Source organism: Myodes glareolus, chromosome 26 (genome assembly GCF_982192425.1).
Source record: "Myodes glareolus chromosome 26, mMyoGla1.1, whole genome shotgun sequence".
Lineage (NCBI taxonomy): Eukaryota > Metazoa > Chordata > Mammalia > Rodentia > Cricetidae > Myodes > Myodes glareolus.
In genome coordinates this window covers 33,190,778-33,217,066 of record NC_142051.1, presented here as the reverse complement: position 1 = coordinate 33,217,066, position 26,289 = coordinate 33,190,778, and positions in this window count along the sequence as shown.

Genomic DNA, 26,289 nt, shown 5'->3' with positions numbered 1-26,289 from the left:
AGTATATGTTAGTGTCTCCAAAACTCATCTTTTTGCTTTTGCTGTATCTTCTCTCACCATTTCCTGCCCTGTATCTCAGTGCCTAGAGTTTCAGCATCCATCACAATTTTAGTCCCTGTGCCTTTCGTGTGCTTTCAGCTCATGACCTTATTTCAGTAGGACATGTTCCTTTTTCCTGACATTTCCACGACGTAACTGCAATAATAAGTGAGTGTAATGCTTAGCCCCACCCTATGTGTGTGTGTATGTCTGTGTGTGTGTGTGTGTGTATTTGTGAATGTATCCGTGGTCATATTGTTCTTGCTGTGTCTCTCTCTCTTAAGCTAGATGAACACTGTTGAGCTATTGGAAAACAATACAGAATTTATGTTTTTAAATATATGCGCCTCCCAGCCAAGCCCCGAATGAATAGCTAAGCGCTGTATGGAAGTTTGCTATTCACATCCTTCTACATTTTAATAAACATAATCCTACATGTATCGTCTACTACAGTTTGCATTTGTTACAATCCAAGCTCCTGTGCTCTTTTTGCTTCCCCAGTGGATCATGAGTGCCATTCATCACTTTGCCATCTGTAGTAGCACTGATTAGATTTGCATGTCACGTTGGTCTTCGTTAGGATCATTAAAGGATAGTTGAACAGGATGGATTCTATTGTAGAACTGACAAGTGGTGTTCTTGAGTCTAGTGTCTTGTTTCTTTTTTCACAGTTGTCAAAATTAAGAGCATCTCAACCCAATAACGGTTCAATTGCAGATTGGAATCATATGTCTATTATAGCTTATACCTGTCTCGTCTCTCTCTTGCCCAAACACTTTGTCTTCATTAAAAGGCAGATATTTATTTCTATGAAATAAATCTGGAATGAAAACTTGTTATAGCAAATGTCCCCATCTTTCTTCATTTGGATAGCTACTTGAGAGTCAGGAGAGATCATAAGGGTCACACAAACCTTTATTTTTTAATGAAAATATAATAACATAATTGTTTTCTATTCATTGCATTAGGATCCTGTAATAATAATTACCAATTATTCTTTCTATTTGTCATCATTCCGAGGAAAAATAGTCCACACTACTTGCATTAAGGAAATATATAATTATATCATCTAGAATGACATAAAGCACGCCGAAGAAAAACAGAACAGTTAATAATAATATTAGCTAAGTCTTTTTTACAAGGAAAATTTTAGAGGCCTTAAATATTCTAACAACTCAGCTAGTAGCTCAAGTGCCCGTTTCAATGAGACATATTTTTTTATCTCTTTCATCTCCATTGAATACTAAAATGTTTGTCTTGCTGTGCTTTGTCATGTAGATAAAGCATCATTGTTCCTATTTTTCAGCCGAGGCACTGAAGGACAAAGAATGTATTAGTTGCTTTTCTATTGTTGCAATTAAATATCATGACCATGGGACAATGGTAGCACTCACTTTTATCCCAGCACTTGGAAGGCAGAGGCAGGCTGATCTCTGTTGAGGTGGAGGCCAGTCTGGTCTCCACAGTGAGTTCTAGGATAGCCAAGGCTGTTTAACAGAGAAACCCTGTCTTGAAAAACCAAATAAAAAGAAAACAAAACAAATTGAAAAAAATCAAGAGCCTGAAAATTTATACAAATCAAGATTTAATTGAGCTTAGGATTCCAGAAGGTTAAAAATTTGTTATGGCAGAGAAACATGGCGGCAAAGGGCAGACATGGTAGAAGAAGCAGGCAGCTGAGGGCTCACCTCTTGACCTCCTAGCATAAAGAAGAGAGAACAACCTAGAAATGGCACAAGTCTCTAAACTCCCAAAGCCCACATTCAGTGGGGCACTACATCCAACAAAGCTACACCTCCTAGGCCTGCCCTAACCATGCCACCAACTGATGACCAAGCATTCAAGTGCCTGAGACTATGGGACTATAGGTACACAGGTCTTTTTCCCTTCTTCCTGGCGATTCACAGGACCGTTTGACCTCTGGCTCCCTGGAGAGTCTGCACTAGCACTGGCTTGAGGGTATAGCTTAGGAAGAATTTGGCTCTCTTTTGTTATGGTGATTCCACCTGTAATCAAGGTTCTAGCAGTGGGCCCCATACGCTTGCCTCCCCCAGCTGATTCTGCCTGAGGCGCTGGGCACCTGTAATCTCCTTCCACTGCTCCTGATGGGAGGAGGCCATGCCCTTTTGAACCCTCTTGCCCACTGGTATAAATACACGACTTGAGTTTAATAAAGTGGCCATTTACTCTTTGGTAAGTGAGCAGGTCTCTTGTGTCTGTGTCTGTTTAAACCCTTAGGACAGTCGTCCATTCTCGTGGACTCGAGTTCAGGAAAGCGCGCGCCTGGATCGGGTGTGGGTATTCACAGAAAAGCCTGGAGCCTTACAGATGGCGTCCCTGGGTGGGCACTGAATAAGGACTAAAGAACTGCGTTCTGCCATCTGTGGATCCACCACGAGAGCCCCAAGAGGTAAGGGTCCCCCCACGATCCGAAAACTGGCCAGTTTTGTAGTGTGCAATTGTGCACGTGTGATAAGGGGGTGAATGAGCTTGATGTGTGGAAGTATGGGTGCCGAAAGGTCTGATCCGGAGCTGAAGGCCAGTGGACAAATAAGCTGCTAAATTTCATCAAGAGACTAGGCACCAGGATTAAATGACACTGCACTAGAGACCACTTAGATGAATTTAAAACTCAGTCCCTGGCTCTCACATGCAGGGAACTTTAATTTTTACCAAGAGAACTGGCTGGGCGCAGTTAGCTCCCAGCGGGAATCCGTTCCCAAGGCAACAGGGCCAATGTAACTGATGACTAGCAAAGTAAATAGCCGAGGGCCCATAAAGTGTGGGCCTCGGGCTGAGAGAGGATTAAAGATATATTTGTAAGTTCTATTAAGAGTTTTTGAGTAACAAAAGAACAGCTTCACAGAGCTTGTCTTTCAGGGAGACTAGAAAGCCCCCATGCATGTTTGAATGTGGGTCACAGGACCGCACTCAGCCCCTCACCGTGGCTGAGGTGCTGCAAGGTGCACTTTGGAACAGAGAGACAGGCTGCCGGTTGGTGCGGGGAGGAGCACAGGCGGCCGCGGGACCTAGGGCAGAGCGCAATGCCGGTTATGGTGGTGCCTGGGCCGACAGATAAAAAGAGAGTGCTAGGCGGCCGGGAAAAGCGGCGATGCCTGACTGAGGGCGACCGTGGCAGCGACTAACTGCAACACGGATGTGGCGGGCACGCTAGGCGCCTGGCGGACTCCGGCGCCTCCCGGGCGGGGGCTATGGGAGGAAGACGCAGGGCAACACAGGGCGTGACGCCCGGCCTTTCCGCGGGGCCCGCAGCTTATTGGCGGGCTGTTCCGGCACCTGAGCTGGCTTGGAGGGCTTGCCTGGACAACAGAGGCGGACACGGGAAGCAGCGACAATAGCCAGGCCTTGGCGGTACAAAGGATACTTAAAAATCCGCCTGCCAAAACTCAGGTGGTAGTTTGCAGACGGAGTGGAGCGGGTCTGTGTCCCGCCCCCCACTGTGCAGCGCAGCTTCAGCAGTTTTAAGTTAGAAACTGTAATAGATTCAAAGGTTATACAGACCCAAAAGAGGTTAGCTAAATTTTGGGATGGTTTGTTGCCTAATTTTCTAAAAATCCAAACTATGCCAGTTTGCATTTCCACCAATGGTGGAGGAGTTTCTCTTAAGCATAGGTTATGAGCAATATTTAATCTTGATCATGTTATAGGGATAAGATAGAGTCAAGAGTTATTTTGATTCACACTTCTCCAATAATTAAAGATGTTATAATTGAGGATTTTTTAAATGTCTTTCAGTCATTTTTAAGTTTGTCTATTGAGAGTTTTCAGTTTAGGTTTGTTGCATATATTTTTATTTGATTAAATGCTTTTTGGAGGACTAATTTATGGAGTCCTTATATTTTTTGTATGGATTGATGACTGACAAAGATTTCCATATCTGTAGCCAGATATGTCGATCCTATTAATTATTTCTCAAATGTTGGTGGGAGGCAATGTGCCCCCATAAAGGTAACAATTTTAGTAATTCTATCCAGTTGTGTAAGTGCTCACGTACTGGATCAGATAATTATTTCCTGCCCCTGGAAAAGTTCCAGGTGAAGTTAATTCTAAAAGATGTTTTGGGGCTGACCATTCAGCCCAGTTCAAGACCTGCTATGATGGTGCAGGCCAAAAAAAAAAAAAAAGATGTTTTGAGGTTGGTTAATTCAGCCCAATATTTAGGCCGGTTGCAGTGGCACAGGCCAATAGAATTTGCTCCTTGGAGACACAGACCTACAGATCTCTATGTGTCCAAGCCTGCTTGGTTGTAATTTAGATCCTAAACAGCTAAGCACATCGCTCCCAGAGACCGACGAGGGGAGCCAATTTCAATGGCGCACGCAGGCAGGATTTGCCTCGGCTAGCGTCTGGCATGGTCCAGGTCATGTACTAATGTTCATGGTCCGGACCAGGTTTTGATTTGGGGAAGAGGAGCGGTTTTTGTGTTTCCACAGGATGCAAAGCACCTGGTCTGGGTCCCTGAACGTCTGGTGTGGACCATGGATTCCTCTGTTCAGAGACCTGAGGACGAGGCGAGATCAAGAGATCCCACAGACACGGCAATTCCTGAGAGATGATCCAGCGCCTAACTTTACCCCTTTCCCAGCTTTCTCTCTTTGTTCTGCCTTGATCTGCCCGTTTCAGTCAAGGCTGCTTGACCCCCTGAGGGGAAAACAACTACCTCCCCTGCCCTGTTTGCAGCATTGGGTGCTCACGGCGAAAACCTTGCCAGATAGACAGAATTACCATAACTATCAAAGTAATCTAAATTCACAATTGGACGCTGTAGTTAATCTTTACAATCTGGGTGTGGATTTTGACCTCTGCTGGTCGCAGGATAAGATTTTGCTGCTTTTTCTCGGACCCCGGAATACAAGATTGCTAATTGGCTCTAATTTAGTTTGACTAGTCATTCCAGGGGTCCCATTTGCCGGTGCTGTAGTCCTACTCAAGGGGCTCTATTCTGAGCAAACGTTTCAGATTTTGTGCAAGCACTGTCTCTTCCAGGAATGCTTATGTGTATGCTGGAGTCTCTTCACCTGGCCAATGGCTTCAGGTCTGCCACGGCCTGGCCCTAATAGGCATTCGCCTCAGAGTATCTTCCAGCATAAATGTGGCTGGACTCAATGTATGACTAGTGAAGCAATGACGGGTTTATTGCACGGGGGGGGGGGGGTGGTCTCGCCTAAGACAAGGGGTGGACCTGAACACATTCCCGAAGACGGGTTTAGAGATCTGACCCAACGGCTGACATGCCTAAGACAGCTACTAGTCGTCATATTTTATATATATTTAAAGGGAGACTTGTAGGTACACAGGTCTTTTTCCCTTCTTCCTGGTGATTCGCAGGGCCGTTTGACCTCTGGCTCCCTGGAGATTCTGCACTAGCACTGGCTTGAGGGTATAGCTTAGGAAGAATTTGGCTCTCTTTTGTTATGGTGATTCCACCTGTAATCAAGATTCTAGCAGTGGGCCCCATACGCCTGCCTCCCCCAGCTGATTCTGCCTGAGGCGCCGGGCACCTGTAACCTCCTTCCACTGCTCCTGATGGGAGGAGGCCATGCCCTTTTGAACCCTCTTGCCCACTGGTATAAATACCCGACTTGAGTTTAATAAAGTGGCCATTTACTCTTTGGTAAGTGAGCAGGTCTCTTGTGTCTGTGTCTGTTTAAACCCTTAGGACAATCGTCCATTCTCATGGACTTGAGTTCAGGAAAGCACACGCCTGGATCGGGTGTGAGTATTCACAGAAAAGCCTGGAGCCTTACATGGGACAAAGTTTTCATTCAGCCCATCATAGAGAAGGTGAGCAGCTTGTTCAAATTAATATAGTTCCTAGCCATGTGGTCATTCAAGCATTGTTCGAGGAAATTTTCAAGAATATACTCTTATTGTCGCAAATGCTCTCTCCACCATAACAGATAGTCATGGCCTTCTTAGAAAGCAGTACCACCCACTTCAACGCAGTATATGCCTGGTTCCCTTTGTGTGCATTTCTTTGGGTAATGGACAAGAACATAACTAATAAAATTTATGCTGTTGGGTGCAGAAGAAGGTAAAACAGTCTCTGTCTTGTCTTCCTTTCATAGTATAATTTGTTGCTGATAGGCTTAGAGGAGAACTGGGAAAGGAAGAGACCTATTATCATCTTCTTCATTACTGTCATCATCATTACCTCCATTCTGACAGGAAATGATCTATTGCTTTCCTAGTATTTCTCCTTTGGTCTACAATGGGAATTTGCTTTTATTAACACATTAGGAAAACAGTGTGGTGGTTTCCCTCTGCCCCTGCCTATACCAGTTTTACTCCTTCTTATGCAGGAAGCTGTGCATCATATGCCCAGAGGCTAGCTGTACCCAATGGAGATTTCCACGGTGCCTGCCCATATCTCATTTGAAATCATGTGTCTGCTATGTGCTAATCTTATTTCCATACATAAGTGGACCAAGTAGTCATTACTTCTCCATTCTGCCTTGGTGAGTAATACTATTTCGTATAAGAGGAATGTGGGACTTCTTTGGATTGGAGATGTAAGTTGACCTGGAATTTTTGATTCCAGAATGAAAAGTGACTTTTCATTATGCCTTTCTGACTTCCCTTTCAATGTTTATTCAACACCCTCCATGTGCCACACACTCCTGTAGCTGATAGAGATACCCCAGTAAACAAAACTGTGGCAATCACTTTGTCCTAAAGGAACCTGCCTCCAATTCAGGGGAAACAGACAAAACAATAGTAGTCAATATTCCTGTTTGTGATGAAATTCCTGGTGAGAAATGAATCAGGAGTGAGTAGGAGAGCACCCAGGCTGGTAGCGCTGTGCTTCTCTGTTCATAGCTATTTGAGCAGAGGCAAGGAGGTGGGACCCTTAGCTAACTGGAGCAAGTCTTCTAAGAGGAAGTTCAAAGACCTCTAGACAAACACAGCAGGATGAGAAAGGAGATTATGGAAGATGAATTCAGAGAGGAAGAAGGTAGTTAATATAGGATCTTCAAAGGCAAATAAAGGATTTGAATTTGACTTTGTGGAAAATAGGAAATAAGAATTTTGGGGGCAGCAGAGTAGCGTTGTCTGATTTGTATATCAAAGAAAGGACTCTGCATCCAATGTGGATTGTGGATGTAAGTGAAGATACAGATGTTAGAGAGGGTGGCCCAGGAGACCCTCTGAGTAGAGAGTAGGGAGATAAAGTAATTTAGTTTAGAACAGTGTTGTAGGAGGTCACCTGTTTGTTCCTGGATGCTCAGCCTTGAAATAATCACACAGAAACCATATTCTTTGCAATATTGTTTGGCCAACAGCTTGAACGTATTTCTGGCTAACTCATATCTTAAATTCACTCATCTCCATTAATCTGTGTATCACCAGGAGGCCATGGCTTACCCAGTAAAGTTCTGGCATCTGTCTCTGGCAGGCCCACATGGCTTCTCCTGACTCCATATTCTTTCTCTCAGCATTCAGTTTAGTTTTCTCTGCCTACCTAAGCTCTACCTTGTGTAGGACTAAGACAATTTCTTTATTAACCAATGGTATTCACAGCATACAGAGGGGAATCCCACATCAGAATAGTAGTTGTAAAAACAGTGAAACTCAGATGTCTTTGTGGAAGAGGCATTGTTGTGAAGCAATGACATAGACATTGCAAATAAGACCTCCCAGTGGCTGTGGCGATTTGTACAAGACTTGTACAAAATCAAATGAGCCAAAAGTCCCAGAATGTTATATAGTCCGTCCTGTAGCTCAGGATCCATTGTCAATTGATAATTTGGGAATGAATAGATAGTCAGTTTTCAGGGATGTGGCCCAAGATAGGTTATCCATATTCCCCTGGATGGCCCTATACTTATGCATATACTGGCAGCACGAATTGAACTCAGTGGGATAAAAAATGAAGATAAATGGTTGGGAGGGTTACTTGGAAGAGATGGTAAGGTGAGACCGGGAGTGGATTTGATCAAACACATCATATGCTTTTATTAAATTCTCAAGTAGGAAGTACAAAATATATTTTAAAAAGAATTGATGTATTTTAAAACTAGATGCAACAGCATTGACTGCTGGATTTAGTATGGGGTTTGACCCTGTGTATGTAGTTAACTTTCTTTTTCCTAAGCTGTTCGTTTAATTTACATTCAGATATGCACATAACCAGAAAGAATAACAAGATGAGCTTCCATATGTGTTTTTCCAGGTCCCACAATCAACAGTATTTTAGTTCATTTTCCTTGCTCTTTAATTAGCCTCTTTTGAGTGACTTTGTATTTACCAAATTATTTGAAAGTAACCTAGACACCACGGAGAGTAACAGCCGGATCAATGAAAGATACCACAGAGAGAGAAATGGGTAGTACATTCTTATACTATGGATATGTGAATGGGAGCTATTTCTTGAACTTGCAGAGAAGAGTTGGACAGATAGTTCCACTCTCTTTAGGTCCGGAACGATGGGTGTGGCACAGAAAACACCCCCGGCAGCTATAGGGAAAGCACTGTGCGTAGGAGTAATGGTTTCTGCTAACTCAAAAAGGCGAAACAAACACTGTCAGAACAGATTCAGAATATGGGGAATTTGATGATAGCTGGCTGCACTCCAGTAGGCCTAACAGAGGTTCTTGTGAATTGGAGAGGGGAGGGAGATGGTGTCAGAGTAAGGAATCACATCCCCGAATGAGGCTGGACTAAGGAAAGTAAGGTCCACTCTGATTATGAGGATTTTTTCTTTTCCTTTTTGGAAGGTACCTGACTCAGGAATAATAAAGGGAGTTCCTAGGGCAAACAGGCAGTAAGGTTGTGAGTTTTAGAGTATAGGAGTTCTGGGTAGTGAGGCACATTTCGAGGTTGCATTTTGAGTGAACCCGACCCTCCTGACTCCTTGTGGGTCATGAGCTGATGAGTTAGTTGTGCAATGTCTTTCTACCATGTATGAATCTGAAAACATCACCATTCAAATTTCCCCCAAACTTTATCATTTTTCCTCATTTCTGACATGAGGACAATTACTCAATAATGCTTTAGTTTGAAGCATCTTCGTCAGGGGTGGTACCCAGGAAGGTCAGGAGCGATATCCCCTAGCGGTTATTTTCTGGATATTTCCACACTGGTTACCTTGGAAATACAAAGATGAATAGAACATGGCTTTGCAAAAGACTTTGCAAAATACACTTATGTGTGGGGATATAGAAATGTAAATATCCACTTGGGATAGAATGCAGAAGTAAATAAAAAATAATAATACTATGTGTAATGAAGGAGAAGAAGTGATGAGCTTTGGGTCTGGAATAATGGTGGGGTTGGAGGTTTGAATGATACTGATGTCTCTCAAACTAGAGATTCTAAAGACAGGTATTGGAGACATCATCCAGAGTCACATTTCAAAGTCACAGTGGTGAACGTGTGTCTAGCTACTCCTCATCCAGCCAGTGAACCAAGAACCTATGGAAGATAAAAATGCATATATCCTCTATAGCATGCACACGTTATGTATATCAGTGTTTTATTAGCATGTATTAATAATGCATGATGAGTTTTATTAGATATAGTCATGTACTTACATATGTGCTTTAATCATATGTTTCTCTGTCACCCTCTTGTCCTGCTCCCATGCCTGTAACCCCGCTTTCTTCCCAATTAGCCCTCCTTTCGCATTCATGCCCTGTGGTCATCTTTAGGGTTTGTATTTGACCTTTTTTCCTCTTGCCCTCCAGGATGTCTGTCATGAAATCTCTTAGGTGAGACTTCTCCAAATGTCTTCTTGTGCTGTTCACTGTCGCCTTTCCTCACAGTCTCTTGGACGGTCAAGACCTGCTTTCCTCATTTGCTTTTCCCTAAACAACTCTAAATGAGTTCTCACTGGCTCGGCTGCCGCTGGTTAGTCTCATGGTGTAGATACTGTCACTAGAAACTTCAAGTTTTGCATGAAGTAACTGGTCTTCCTTCTCAGAGCATCTGTTATTGAATAATAATAGGTTAATAATAGATCTATTATTAATTAACAGAATCTTATTTCCATCTGATACGCCGTGTCCCAGGACCTTGTCTCACTCTTTCCTTTAATTTGGGCCCATGTCCTCTATACCTCGGCATCATCATGGCTCACCCATAAAAAAAAATAAGGAAAAGAGTTTTGCTCTTTCAATACTTTTTTTTTGTTTCTCCAAGTCTACATCTTTGTTGCAATGACCAGTCCCAGTCTTTGGGGTCTTTTCCTTCTCCTCTCTGTTTAATTGATCCTCCGAGGCCAAAGTCAACGTTACTTCCTTCTGGGAAGCTTTTCTCAACCCCTACCCCTGTCAGAATGAATCACTGTTTAGACAGCGCTTCTGCCACGTAGGCCAGGCTTTGTATAATCATTATTTATATTCATTCCCATTTCTCCGCTGGACTCTGACCTCTTTGGAAAAAAAAGGTCTTAGTTTGGTTATTCTGGGCTTGGCAACTATTCCCCTTGGGGCCAAGCGGAGTGCTTTTCCCTTGGCCAACTCTCTTTACATGCTGATGATATAGAATCACTTTCCTTTATTTGGAAGGTACACTGCCTTCTAAAAGCAAATCACGGTGAATTGTAAACCATCCTTGTCATGACAGATAGTCTGGCACCGTGCTGAAGTCACTGAGCACAGCTAATAGCAAGATGAGCTATAAAATTAGACCGTTGCATGTCCAAGCAGCCAGTCATGGCGTCATTGGAGAGATTCATAGCTTTGACTTACTTGTAGACACGAGGCATCATTTTTCCCCTCTTTTTCTTTTCCTTTTTTCCTTTTTTTGCTACATCCATTTATTATTTTTTTTCTTTATAACCAGAGGGAAGCTTGTATCGTTAGGAATAAACTATCAGACTCAGGCAAAAAATATCAGACTAAGCTGAAGATATTTGCAACATTCAGAAATAGGACACCGAAGTCTTGGGAACTGTAACATCCGATGGGCAGGAGTTCTATTAAGTGGCCTAGAACTTCGTGCCTTGTGGTTGAGTACATCTCTGGTCTCTGGTCTCATGACGTGTTCAGTTTAGACCAAGACTATTTCCTATGGCTGATATGAACTCATGAGCCAAAAGTTCAGCCAGGGACAAAAGAGTAAAATCGGCATTGTTATCACTCTTGGTATCATTTCTTATCCACTCAGTTTTCTTCTCTGACATTAACAGAAAATAATGCTGCAAGTTACTTACATGAACAATGAGGCCAGTAATGAAACTGTTAGCTAGTTCACTGATGTGACTTGCGCTGTTTTAGAACATACTGAAAACACTTTCTTGGCCCTCATTATGTGAAACAGACAAAACTGAAGTCTTGAAATTTCTTTCAGGGCTAGTTTTCTGCTTTAAAACCCCGTCAGCTTTCACAGACAAAAAAAAGTCACTTTTTCCATATTTGTGTTACTAGAAAAGCAAAAACAAAAAAGAAAATAAATTTTGTGGACAATCCCACCTCTAACTCATGATTCTTTCTTCTCCCCTATGTTAAGAAGATACATCTGTCTCATGAAAGGAATAAATGTATACATTTCCAATTCATCAAAAGTTATTTTGAAGAAAGAAAGAAAGAGAGAAAGAAAGAAAGAAAGAAAGAAAGAAAGAAAGAAAGAAAGAAAGGGCACAGGAAGATGCCTGTAGACTTGCTTTTTCCAAAAGTCAGAATTTCTTTTGTTTCAAATACAATCATTGCCATTTCATTAACTGTAGTTCAAAGCAGGCCCATCTCCCATCTTTTGGGACACAGTCCTTATTGTGTGAGAAGCTGAACTCATCTATAAGGAAGGGGTTACATTGTAATTAATCTGTGGTCACAATACTAATTCATAACTTGATATTCTCCAAAACCTTTCCTATCTCAATTTTTGAGTTGTCTCTTATTTATGTAAATACAATGGATTTTTTTTTCTGTTTAACTGGGAATAGACAAATACACAGAAGAAAACCTTTCATCAAAAGTATCCAAATGGGACTGGAGAGCTATCTCAGTGGTTAAGAGCACTGTCTGTTCTTCACAAGGACCGAGGTTCAATTCCCAGCACCCACATGGCGGTTCACAACTGTCTGTAATTCCAGTTTCAGAGAATCTGACACCCTCACACAGACATATATAAGTAGGCAAAACACCAATTCATATAAAATAAAAAATAAGTTATTTTTTTAAAAAAGTATCCAGGATGGAGGCCATTGAGATGTCATAGTAGATCAGGGAGCTTGCTACTATGTCTGAGGACCTGACTTTGACTCTGGGGACCCACACAGTAGAACGAAAGAATGAATTCCCAAGTTGTTCCTTGTCTGCCATATGTATGTCATGGCAATGCCCCACCCCATTACACAAGTAAATTAATAAATACAATAAAAATTAAAAATAAATTAGATATAAACTTTTTTTGAGTAAAAATATGTCTAACTTATATGGGTTCAGAAATGAAAACTATTAATTAAAAAGATTTTATTATTTATCTATGCACATGTGTATCTCTCTATGTATGTATGCCACGTATGGGTATATATGCCTTTAGAAGCCAGATGAGAATGTAGGCTCGCCTGGAGCTGGATTTACAGGATACTTTACCATCTGAGGCGGATACTAATCCCCAGTTCTCTGTAAGAGCAACAAGTACTCTTAACTGCTGAGCTATCTCTCCAGTCCCAACTGTGTTCCTTTTAACTAACTTTTACAGACAGACGTTTATGTAATGTGAATGAAGCAGAATGTAAATAAAAAAGCAAAATAAATTTCAGCTTTTCACTCCATAGATTACACACCATGAGGAAGCCAAGAATGTTACTTGAGACATGGCGTCAACGGAGGATTAGAGAAGCTGGAACGTGCGACCCGAGGCACCAATGACTAAGGGGATGAGAATGTTTCTGATATTTATAGGCTTCCCAGAGTAGGAACTATAGCCTTGTTTGGATTGAACAGGCTGACTTCTGTGCCTCCCAGTCACTTGGGCTGCTTTTTCCTGTGCATGCTAGGTGCATACACATGAAGGAAACACATGTATGGGTTCCTTCATTCATGTATGTTTCCTATGTATAGTGCTGGAGGAGGGGGAGGGGTCACCTAGCGAGGTGTCTGCATGAGGAGTTACATGAAAAGATTCAAAAATGGCTTTGCCCTTTATTCCAGCACACCTGAACGATCTCATTAACAGATGAGATGATAATAATACGAGGGGTAAAGGCTTTGTTCCTTAAGTACTTTAGAGCCTGCACACAGTTAAAAGTAAATGTTTCTCTGCAATAAAAGAACCACCGTTCTTAGGTTATTTCTCTTCAGTCATTAAAAGCCATCTTTCTGACAAACACAGTATATTTTCATGTAAAAAAAGTCAAACTTAAAATGCAACTAGAACAATTTGCCCTTTGAAACAAAGGTATGATTTCCAATAAACAGGGCCCTATTGAGACAGTCTCAATAAACTGAGATCTTAATAGGCTTCATTATGTTGTTCAACCAAAATTAAAATCTGAACACTTTAAAAAAAAACCCAATTTCTTAGCATTGTTTTCTTCTCATTTCACCTTGCTCCTTAGAATTGAGTCAGAGATTTCAAGGAGCCAAAAGAATTCTCCTTCTCCTCCCTCCTCCTACTCCTTTTTTAAATTGAGAATAGATGCTTCTCTCATACAATACATCCCAACCACCATTGACTTCCTTCTAGTTCCTCCCACCTCCCCTCTCACCCAGATCCACTTCCCCTCTGCTTCCTTTTCATAAAGACCAGGCCTCCAAGAGATGTCAGTCAAGCAGGAGAAAACCAGATGCAATAAGACAAATTGAAAGCCTTCACATTGAGGCTGGACAAAGTAACCCAGTAGGAGGAAAAGAGTCTCATGAGCCGGCAAAAGAGTCAGGAGACACACCCGCTCCCACAAGAACACAGAGCTTACAGTCATATGTGTAGAAGACGTGGTGCAGATCCACACAGGCCCTGTCTTTGCTACTTCAGTCTCTGTGAGCCCATGTGAGCCTTGCTTAGTTTCTGTGGGCGGCTATGTTCTCTTAGTTTCCTCCATGTCCTCTAACTGCTACAGTCTCTCCTCCCCTCTCCCATGGGGTTCTCTGATCTCCAATGGCAGGGACTCAATGGAGACCTCCAATTTAGACTCTCTCTCTGCATAATGTCTGCTCATGGGTTTCAGCCCCTGTTCCCATCTGCTGCCAGAAGAAACCTCTCTGATGATGACTAAACAGACCATCTATCATATTTGTTTTTCTGGGTCTGGGATACTTACTCAGGATGAAGTTTTTCCCCAGTTCTGTCCATTTGCTTGTAAATTTCATGGTATCTTTTTTTTTTTTAACAGTAAAACCCCATTGTGCAAACATACCACATTTTCTTCATCCATTCCTCAGTTGAGGGACATCTAGGTTGTTTTTAGTTTCTGGCTATTATGAATAAAGCAGCCATGAACAGAGTTGAGCAAGTGAGATTGTAGGATGGAGCATGTTTTGGGTATACACTGAAGAGCAGTGTAGCAAGGTCTTGGCATAGATTGATTGCCAATTTTTTGGGAAACTACTATATTGATTTTCTATAGTGGCTGTAGAAATTCACAACCTACCAGCAATGGAGGAGGAGTGTTCCCCTTGATCCACATCCTTGCGAGCATGAGCTGTCACTTAAGTTATTGATCTTAAGGCCATTCTGACAGGTGTAAGATGGAATGTCAAAGTAGTTTTTATTTTCACTTCTCTGATTGCTAGGGGTGTTTCTTGGCCACTTGATATTTCTCTATTGAGAGTTTTCTGTCATGATATATGCCCCATTTTTAATTGGATTATTTTGGTTTTTCATATCTAATTTCTTAAGTCATTTATTTTGGATGTTAGGCTCTATGAGATGGGTAGCTTGTGTAAATCTTTTCCCCTTTCTGTGGCCCGCTCCTTGTCTGACTGACTGTATCCTTTGCCTTTCAGAAGCTTCTCAGTTTCATGAGGTCCCATTTATTAATTGTTGATCTTAGTGTCTGCACAATTGGTGTTCTGCTCAGAAAGTTGTCTCCGACAACGAGTTCAAGGCTCTTCCCCACTTTTCTCTATCAGGTTCAGTGCATCTGGCTTTGTGTTGAGGTCTTTGATCTACTTGGACTTGAGTTTTGTGCAGATAAATATGGATCTATTTACATTCTTCAACATGTAGATATCCAGTTTGACCAATATTGTTGGGAGCTGTGAACTCCCAGATCCTGAATTTCTTGTAAACAACTTGTTTTCCCTTGATCTGAGTGCCTATACCTGCTCTGAGCACGAGACCCTCAGGAGTTCCTGATGGCAGGGGAATGGTTTCTGGTGCGTTTGGCTGGGGCATGGCTATCCCTATATAAGCTGCCCCTGGACACAATAAAGGGGGCGTTCTTGGGCATTCTTGTTTCAAGGATGACCCGTGATTCTGTCTCTCTGTCTGTGTGTCTTTGTGTGTTTCAATCTCCAGCCCCTTGCCCAGTTCATGAACTGTGTGACGGCACATAGAGTGCAGACAGGTGTGGGGCGCCGTCCAATACCATTTGTTGAAGATGCTGTCTTTTTTCCATTGTGTATTTCTGTCTTCTTTATAAAAAACAAGGTGCCCATAGGTGTGTGAATTTATGTCTGGGGCTTTACTTTGACTCCATTGATCAAGGGATCTGTTTTTATGCCAAAACTATGTGGTTTTTATTACTATAACTCCATAGCACAACTTGAAACCAGGAATGGTAATATCTCTGGAATTTTTCTTATTATTCACCATCATTTTAGCTATTCTGAGTTTTTTGCTTTTCCATGTGGAGTTAAGAATTGTTTTCTCAAGGTCTATAAAGAATTGGATTGAATTTTTTTGTGTGTGTGTGTGTGTTTTTCAAGACAGGGTTTCTTTGTAGCATTGGAGCCTGTCCTAGAACTAGCTCTTTTAGACCAGGCTGGTCTCAGATTCACAGAGATCCACCTGCCTTTGCCTCCCAAGTGCTAGGATTAAAGGCGTGTGTCACCATTACCCAGTATTGCATTGAAATTTTGATGAGAATTGTGTTAAATCTCTTGACTGCTTTTTGGTAGGGTGACCATTTTTACTACATTAATCCTACTGATCCATGAGCATGGGAGATCTTCCCATATTCTGATATCTTCTTCAATTTCTTTCTTCAAAGACTTGAAATTTTATTATATAAGTCTTTCCCTTGCTTGGTTAGAGCTACTCCAAGATACTTTATATTATTTGAGGTTATTGTGATGGGTGTTGTTTAGATTGTCATTTATATATAGGAGGGCTACTGATTTGGGGGGGGGGAAGGTAATCTTGTATCCAGCAACATAGATGAAAGGTATTTTAAAATCAGTTTTAGGCATTCCCTGGTAGAAATTTTAGGGCCACTTATGTATACTGTCATATCATCTGCAAATTACAATCCTTTGACTTCTTCCTTTCCAATTTGTATTCCTTTGATATACTTTAGTTGTCTTATTGCTTTAGCTAAAACTTCAAGTGCCTTATTAGACAGATATGGAGAGACTGGACAACATTGTTTTGGCCCAATGCTTTCTTGACTGACCTATGTTTGAGACAATGTGAGGAGGATCAAAACAATGGGTTCGTGGTCAAATGAACTGAAATATTCAACAGTGGCAAATTCAAAGAGAATCAAAATTGTCTATTATGGCCGTGAAAAGAGAAATATAGTACTGGCCTTATACGTGTTTGTTGTAAATAAAACGGCATAGAACATAGGGGAAGGTCACATTTAATGGTCCATTGTTACTTGTGAATGTTCTCATCAAGAGAATAAAATTGTAGTTTTTGAAAGGGGTCTGTAGTTACTCAAGCAAGTTCCTATCGAATTTTGCTAATGTGTTTCTGCTTGGGAATTACTAGCGGCTGAATAATTGAAATATGCACTGAAAATCATTTCTATTTGATTTATGTCTGTCTTTATGCTGCTAGAAACTAACACACCTCCCCCCTTACTTCTCTATCTTTTTGCTCAGTACTTCTGCATGGTGTATGATGTTAGTTCTCACTGTTTTTCCGCTGCACCTTGTATTCTACTGTGCACTGACTCTTTTGACACATTTGACTGCGAAGTTAAGTACATCCTTCCATGGTTCTCTGAATTGTGTGACAAACAGAAGCTGGTCCAGGAAAACACTATTTTGGAGGGTGGTTATGATGCACACATGCACACACATGTGCATACCTGACTACAATGCAGTGTCTGAAATGGTAGAAGGAGAGTGTTCTTAAAGTCAGATAAGTAGACTATGGGAATGAGAGTCACAGGTAGCTTCAGAGATAAGCTAACATCTGCTTCTATTCCTGAAGGACACTAACATGCCAAAGAACATCAATGAGGAAATATATTTAGGTGAAGATAAGCCTCAAAATCCCAAAATTGGTAAAATTTGAGGACTTGAGTTTCAAATCATCAGTCACATAAAAGCCAGGCCCTAATCTCTCTCTCTCTCTCTCTCTCTCTCTCTCTCTCTCTCTCTCTCACACACACACACACACACACACACATACATAATTTTAGTGCTGGGGAGCCAGATATAATAGGTCTCCTGGGAATTCCTGGCCAGCTTCTAGTCTAGCTGCATGGCTGAGCTCTAGGCTAATAGAGACTCTGTCTCAAAAAATAAGATGAAGACCAATAAAGGAGTCAATCTCTGACCTCCACAGGGAGAACATGCATACACACACACACACACACACACACACACACACACACTCGTGCGCATGTGCACACACACACACACACACTCTCCAACAATTGAAAAAATTAAAAGTTATATGGTTATTTTCAGTAGTATAATCCACTACACAGCATATGTGTGTGTGTGTGTGTGTGTGTGTGTGTGCTTGTGTATGATGGGTAGCAATTAATATTATTTGTGTTATTTTTTTCCTTTTGGATATGTGTTTCTCTATGTACCCCTCAATGACCTGGAATTCATTTGCTGATGACACTGACTTCAAACTTTCAGTAATCCTCCTGCCTCTGACTCCCAATGGTGTGACAGTTGTATGCTACCATAAGCAGCTAATTTCATGTGAATGTTTTCTATATATTTGACTAGACATTCTAAAACAATTTGGCTAATAGAGTTTCCTTTATCTATCGAGTAATCCTGGTAGTCCTGGTATCTTTGACTGTTTTCAATTGATCTTGTGACTGTTTTCAATTGATCTTGTATGTATAAATCTACTTCTTCAGTCTCTCACCCCATTGATTTATTGGTCTGTTCGTACAAAATTACCATACTCATGTCTTCTTAGGGCTCTTTAGTAGAAAGCCTTAAAATTAAACAGCTTTTATTCTCTAAATTTGCTTTTAATTTCTGAGATAATTTTTAAGACTTCTAAATCCTTCATATTTTCATGTGTTTTCAAAACAGTCTGTCAGTTTCTATTTTAAAAGCATCATGCATTTTACATACTTGGACAGAAGAGTCACTTTGGATCAACAAAGCATGAAGATTAAAGGAAAATTAAAAGGATAAATTGGACTTTGTCCAAATTCAATCTTTCATCACAAAAATCATTAAAAATGAAAAGGTATGACACAGATAAAATACTGAAAAATAGGTATCACATGAAAGATTTATATCAAGAATATATTTAAAAATCCCACAAATCAATAAAAAGACAAGAATCCCAGGGGAAAAATGTGAAGAATCATTTTGCATAGATGGAGATGTGTGAACAGACAGTAAGCGTATGATAGATGGTCAGAATTGCCAGTCAGCCTGGAAATGAACAGTCAATCACTATGAGTTTCTATTTTGTATGGATTAGGATTGTGAGAGTGACAGACTTTCCACAGCAAACACTGGTGAGGGCGTGGGACAACTAAGCTGTGCATTGTTGAACATGATGACAGGATTGGGGAGGTACTTACTGTGTTGCCATGAGAAACAAAGCTGAAAATGCTAAGCCTGGGGGGCAAGTGCCTGGAGCTGCTGTGCTCTAGAGGTGGAGAATTGAGGGTCCCTCAACTTGCTGTCCAGCCAGGCTACCTGAATCAGTGAGCTAAAGCTCAATGAGAGACCTTCTCTCTACAGATAAGGTGGGCAATGATTGAGAAAAACATCCAATGTTGACCTCTGGCCTCCACACATATGTGTACCGTACGAAAAGTCAAACCATGAAACTCCTCCTCTTAGCATGGCATGCTTGTTGCTCTTTCTCACCAGACTGTGATTATCTTCATGGGACTACCACAAAGCTAGGTTCCATCACAAAGTGGAGGGAAGAGACATGAGGTCACCTGCCCTCTCTGCAGCTGTAGCAATTAATGGTGGCTCTTCAGTATCGTAGGTGCCCATAAGTTACCCGTGCTCCTGTGGGACCCCCTCATCCAATGCTACTCTAGAAATCCCTTACCCGTGCTCCTCTAAGTAACCCCAATGTGGTGGTTTGAGTGAAAATGGACCCTAAAGGGAGTAGCACTGATAGGAGTTGTGGCCTTGTTGTAGTAGATGCGGTATTGCTGGAGGAAGTGTGTCACTGTGGAGGTGGGTATTGAGGTCTCATATATGCTCAAGATACCACCCAGTATATCAGACCACTTCCTGTTGCCTGAAAGTCAAGTTATAGACCATTCTGCTACTTCTATAGCACCACCTCTGTCTGTATGCCACCCATGTCGCACTATAATGATAATGGACTGAACCTCTCGAAATGTAAGCCACCCCAATTAAAAGTTTTTCCTTTATCAGAGTTGCCATGGTCATGGTGTCTCTTCACAGCAATAGAAACCCAAAGACACCCGGTCATACTTATTGGCTTACTGAGCAAGGCTCGAGTAGAATCATTTATTGTTATTATTGCTGTTGTTATTTGGTTTGTCGTTGTTGCTTTATCTGGAGTGAGTAGACATTTGATCATATTTCCCCAGAACCAGTTAACATACTCCAAACAATGTAGTCACGTTGGCAGAGTGTTGGAAGGAGAATAGGGGTCAGTGATATCTGTGGCTGGAAGACCACAGAGGGAAGTAATATGATGAGATCCATCACATGGGAGGATTTCCTCCATCTGTGGTGACGTTTGGGTGTTGGGTGAAGTGATGGATGGACAGAACAAATGGACAGGATTAGGAGAATCCTGAGAAGCAGAGAAGTGGAGGAAAGTGATGATGAGTTTGAAGGGTTCCCACAAACAACCAGTCCACACAATTTCCTGACAGAACTGGGGTGCGGGAGCAGGACTAAAGAGCAAGAAGTCCAGGGCCCAGTAGACAGAGCTGGAATTTTCTGCCGAGAAACAGACTCTTGTTTAATATTATGCCTTTTTAAAATGAATAAATCCATACAGAAAGATGCAGCTTGAGCGACTCAGGTGAGTTTGATTCTGTTGGTAGATATAGTAACAAGGAGAAATGCAGCTGTGGGAAGTGAAGGGCTGGCTTGGCAGTCAGATGTATTTTAATGATGGTGTCTACTAGACATAGACAAGAAAATATAGAGTAGATAGTTGGAATCCTTTGACATGAGCATCCACAGTTGGTTAGAGAGGCGTCAAGATGCTCACTGCAGAGGTAGAAGAACAAACGAAGAAGACCACTTGAGGCCCCATGGGAAGGAGAGAAGAAACTTGAAAACAGAATTTAGAAAGGAGTAAGGTGGGAGAGAGCAGAGGATATCTAGGAAGTTACTCTGTTGGTGTGACAACGTTCATGCATAAAGCAACCCAAGGAAGGGTTTGTCCTTGCTCAGTTTGAGGGTGCCATCCTTTGTGGTAGGGAAAGCCAGGCTGGAGGAGTGAATCAGCTGCTCGCACCATGAGAGGAAAAGTGATGCTCAGCTCTCTCCGAATCTCAGCCTGCAGCACCAGTCCATAGATTGGTGCCTTCCACATTCATAGTGGGTCTTCCCAGTTCAGGTGACCAATCTACAAGCTCTCCCTCACACAGGCCCAGGGCTGTGGACTCTAGATGATTTTAGATCTCGTCAGGTTGGCAGTCACAGGGAGGCAGGGTCAGCAGAGAGTCGGGGGAGCAGCTAACAGAGGGCTCTTGCAACAATGGCGGGAATGCTAAAGAATGCTGAGCGCTTTCCAAGTGTCAATTGCTACTTCACAAAGCAGCAAGAGAACGCACAGTCGGCAAATAAACAAAAGACAAGGGCCAATGCTTATAAGAACAAATGTTCTTCACTGTCAATCAAGACACAAAATCTAATGCGCTACTCTTTTTACGTTTTTCCTTGACAAAGATACAGAAAACCCACGTTACAGTTGTATGGACAGAAGCCCCACTGAACTGTCGCCTGGGAGGGGGGTTGTGACTGCCCTGTGCTGGGTATTTAACAAAGCTGCATGAAGCAAGTCTGAATCTTTTCACAGTAAAGAAACGATAAATGTTTGAGAAGATGTGTTCAAACTTATTTAAACATTACACAATGTGTGCACGGATTAAAGCACAGTATGGAAACCCATTCCTGTGTGATTTTATAGATTGGTTAAAATACATTGTGAAAAAAATAAAAAAATAAAAGGGGAAAACTGGAATAAGTGCCAATGGTACAGCTGGTCTGGTTTCTATGACCTTAATGCAACCATTGGGTAAAACTCTCTGGACGTTCTACAGACTGTGTATTGGCTTTGTGTATGGTCGCAGATACACATCAGATGCTATGACCTTCTGCTTGAACTAGGAGTCGGTTTTTACTCTGCCATTGTCTTCCCTTCCCTACATTTCATCCGTTAGTGTGCCTCATAGAACTCTCTAGATCTTATTGCTGACCCTTCTTGATCTATATCAGTAGCATTCACGAGTCACCATTGTCCTGGCAACGTTCCTACTTCTGCTCCAGGATTCCTTCAGTCTGTCCATCTTCCACAGTGGGACCAGAGACTACTATTTGATTAACCTACATCATGCAATGTAATTTTACCTGCTTATAATTGCCATATCAAGCCTTTGAGGTCTCACATTATACGGTTTGGCTCCTGCCTACCTCCTAGTACTTATATTTTTTTCCTGCTGACTCGTGACCTGCTTCTAACTTAAAAGCTAATATTCCGAACTGGCATTTCCAGGGTGGGGGAAGCTGTAGTTACCCCTCTCCTTGCTACTTGCAGCTTGGCTTCATCAATGCTAAGTCATCCACAGCTCTCTTGATGAGTTGTCAGCAGATAGACCCAAGTATCCTCTGAAGGTGCAAAAGTTTCAAATGCTGTCATCGGTTCTCATGGATTCGAGCCAATGGAGTCTGGCCTCTGCTCTAGAAAGTTCCTTACCCACATGGCTCTGTTTCAGAGACACCACTGTTTTGTCCGTTTGGAAATTTAGAACAAGTCCTAATTCTAGGCCTCTGCCTTGTGCTCATGGAATACCTCAAGCTAAATTTATATTTTCATGACTCTGCTTCCTTTTCTGGACTCTGTCTCGTCTTCAAATTGTCAGTGGTTTCTGCCCTTCTCATCGCAGTGGCTACATGATTATGGGAACTGGCAAGGTAGGAGAAGAGCTAGTTATTAAGATGGGGCATGTAGAGTTTGGAACAACTCATTAACAGCTGGGTGTGGCTCACATGAACCTGGCAAGCTCAGAATCACCATCTCTTCAGCTTGAACTCACCCCGGGGGAGGAGGCTTAGCTAGCAGCTCTGGAAAGCCCTCGGGCTTCGATGCCAGCTGTTTTCCTTGTAAAACAGCTGAGCAGTTTTGCTCTGTGCAATCAGAGACTTGGGTTCCTTCCCACGAGGAAAAACCGCTGGCCCACTTCAGTTAGTACTGCGGAAAAATTTCCACGGGCCCAAGAGAGGTTTGGGGAACTGAGACAAGTATCTGCTCATTGAGTTTTGGGGAACTGTTACAATGACAGATAAGGCTTTCATTTCCACTGTTTAAAAGTATACAACTCCATGTCAGTAAGCACATGCATGAAATTGTAGCGTTATCTCGCCCATTTACTTCTGAAACTATTTGTTCCTTTACCCCCAAAAGGAAAGCTAGTTATTCCCCGAGCAATCCCTTCTAATTTTCCCTTCCCCCTTGTTCCTGGAAACCCCTAATCTTGCCATCTTTATAGATCTGTCCGTTTGGAAATTTTCAAACACGCTAAATTATACAGCTTCTAACTTTTTGGGTCTGCTTCATTCACGTCGAGCATGCTTTCAAGTTCATTGGTGGTGCGGCATGCGCCCACCTTCATGCATTCCTTCCTTTTAATAGCTGAATAATATTCCACTGTGTGGGTAGGCACTCAGCTGTTGCTGGACATTTGGGCAGTTTCCACATGCAGGTTATTACCCTGAAAGCTGCGGTTGTGGCTGTTTACGCACAGAGTGTTATTTGAACATCTGTTTCCAATTATTTCTGGTGTATGCTTAGGAGTGGAATTGGTGGGTTACATGGTAAAAAAAAAAATCCTAGTTTAACTTTAGTGAGGAACCACTAAACTTGTTTTTTGTTCCCCTAGTGACTGAATAATTTTACATTCTAACCAGTAATGACTACAGATGGGTTTGGGCCAATCTTAAGAACATCATACAAAAGCGTTCATATCAGTAAGTGAATCATTAAATGACATTTACGTGATAAGGAAGAACATCAGCTCAGAATCTTAAAGTGAGATAAAATTATCCCCTCCTTCTCGATGGAACAGACCGTGGTGGCTAATTATGAGTCAGATCTAGAAAGTTCTGACGGCGGCATGTCAGGGCATTCACACAGACTCTCTGTGGTAGGCTGCAGGAAGCAGTCTTGAGAATCCTCTGTCCAAATTCCTTTACCCTGTTGTACCTAACCTCCCACCTTTTTATTATAAAAAAGAGAAGGGAATATAATGGTCTGTCCTGTCCCTTTAAGAGACAAGCCCTGCCCACTCCCTCCCCATCTGCTGAGGCAAGCAGATCTTCCTTCCACTTCCAGCCTGAGTTCCTTCCTTTCCATCTCTCGTCTGAAGAGGTAGCTACTGTTTTGCCTCCTCTCCTCTCACCTCCTCCCCCTCTTTTTCTTTCTTTCTCTCTTTCTTTCTCTGCCTCTTTCTCCTCATCCCTCTTCTCTCTCCCTCTCCCCTTTCCCCTTCCCTTCCATAACCGAGTAAATAAATATCCAACTTCACTCTGCATGGTGTGTGCATATCTGTATCAGTCTCTCACCCGCCATGTGTCTCCCTGCCTGGGACTTGCTGCTCCTTGTGGCCCACTGCCCACTGCAGCCCCTCAGAGAATAGTACCAGTTTATTTTTTACCGTAACAGTTAGACTTCATCCCCAACTTGATAGAATTTGGAATCACTAGACATACCTGTGAGTATGTTCTGGGATTTTCTAATCTTTTCCAGAGAGGTTTAACTAAGATGGAAAGCTCCAACCCCAATTTGAGTGGCACCATCTTAAATAGCTGGCCTTGTAGTCTTAGACCACAAGACCTGGTTCCTGCTTGGCTTTGATCTTGGACATTTCATTTTCAGCATCCAGTACCTTGGTTCTAGGCTCATCCAGTTTTGTACAGTTGATAGAGCACAGCTCCCATGGAGAGTTTTGAAGTCCATGGTAACTTTTTGTTTCATTGTGGTTCACTTAGTCTTCAACAGGGCTAAGGAGGATTCATAAGCAGTTTTTAGAAAACATTAGCATTCTCTACCACTGATGATATGACCTTGTCTTATATTTGTAAATAATGTTCTTTTTGGACTTGTCCCTGTTCCTACCATATCAGATCACTTGGGGTCAGCTGGAGCAAGTGGCAGTCTTGACATCTGAGAGTCATAGCCCTTCATTCCCTCTCTTGATCCTACCAATACATGAGAGAGTCCGCTGTGTTCTCAAAGTAGTGGCATTGAGATAGAAAACTGGTATCAACAACAGAAGGCAGACACTGTGAAATAACACTGGTGTTACACTGAAAGAAACAATTTTCTAGTAACCTGTTAAATGTTCTCTCAAAGCCCATGTATTAAAAGGCTTGGTTCACAAAGTAGCACTATTGGAAAACGATGGGACCCTTGTAGAAGGGTCTTAGGTCATTGGAAACATGTCCTTGAATGGGATCATGAAAGCCTTGCTCTCTTTTCTCTCTTCTGTTTACTGGTCACAAGGTAAGCAGTGTTCTGTACCACTTGCTCCCTCCCATGGTTATCTGGCAGTTGAATGGAGAACTAAGAGTCATGGATCCACCCAACTGGGAACTATAATCTCTAAATGGACACAAATAATGTTTGCTCTTTGTAATTTCTGCTGGGTATTTTGTTATAGTGATGAAAAAGTATCACATCGATTATTCTGTTAATCTAGGATCTTCATGAATGAATATGAAATAAAGCTAACTTCAGGCAAGAGACAAAGAAAGAAAGAAGAGAAGGAAGAATGGAAGGACACATTAGAGAGTTTTATTCAGTAACCTCTCATTTAAGCAGTTATTTCTGAAGGATTGAACTTCAGGTCAGGAAGGTTTCAGGCTAAAATGAATGCTAAAGGTTGAAGCTAGAGAATCTGATTAATGTGTGTCTTGAATACTGTCAAAATAAAATGGCTTACGAATGTCTTGTGGACATCAATCCAACTTCTAAGATACTGCTACTATCTGAAGTGTATCTAACACTTACACGTGGAATTTTATGCCTCCCAGAGAAGCCAAAGGAAAGAGCAACATGGGCATCAATCAGTTTGAGGAGAAACTGTGGTGTGGACACACAGAATGCCTCTCTTAAAAGAGGGAAAGCCGAACAAATACCACCCAACCCCATGAAAAGGAGCAGCGCTCAGCACAAACATTGCATCTGCTCTCACATCCCTGCAGTGACTTTTGTGGTAATCAGTTAATAGCAAATGCTAAAATTTCTCTTTTTTCTTTTTTTTTCTTTTTGGAAAGTAAGGCACACTGGCTTGATTGTGTTCTTCCCCTTCAGAGATGATTCTCCACCACTTGTCTGGAGATGTATTGATTGAAAACAATTTGGAAATGACTCCATCTGTCAGTGAAAAGCAAACACCTCTGGAGTGAAACCAAACAGCTGCCGGAGCGCTCAGCGGCTTCGCCAGACAAAGACGCCCTCTTCCTAAGGCAGGCTCTGTTTACACTGTGCCCAAACAAGGACTCATTCAGAGGAAAATTCAGCACTTCCAGGTTGTGTAAACACAGCCATTATTTATAAGAAGCTCTATAAGAAGACCTAAGATTAACCCTTTCTCAGTAGAGAATTACTGAACACCAGAGTCAGACTCCAGCACAAGCCTGTGTTCCCGCATCTGCGCATGGGAGTTTGCGTGTGTGTGTGTGTGTGTGTGTGTGTGTGTGTGTGTTTGGTGAATTCAGAATTGCTTTTGCTCATGGG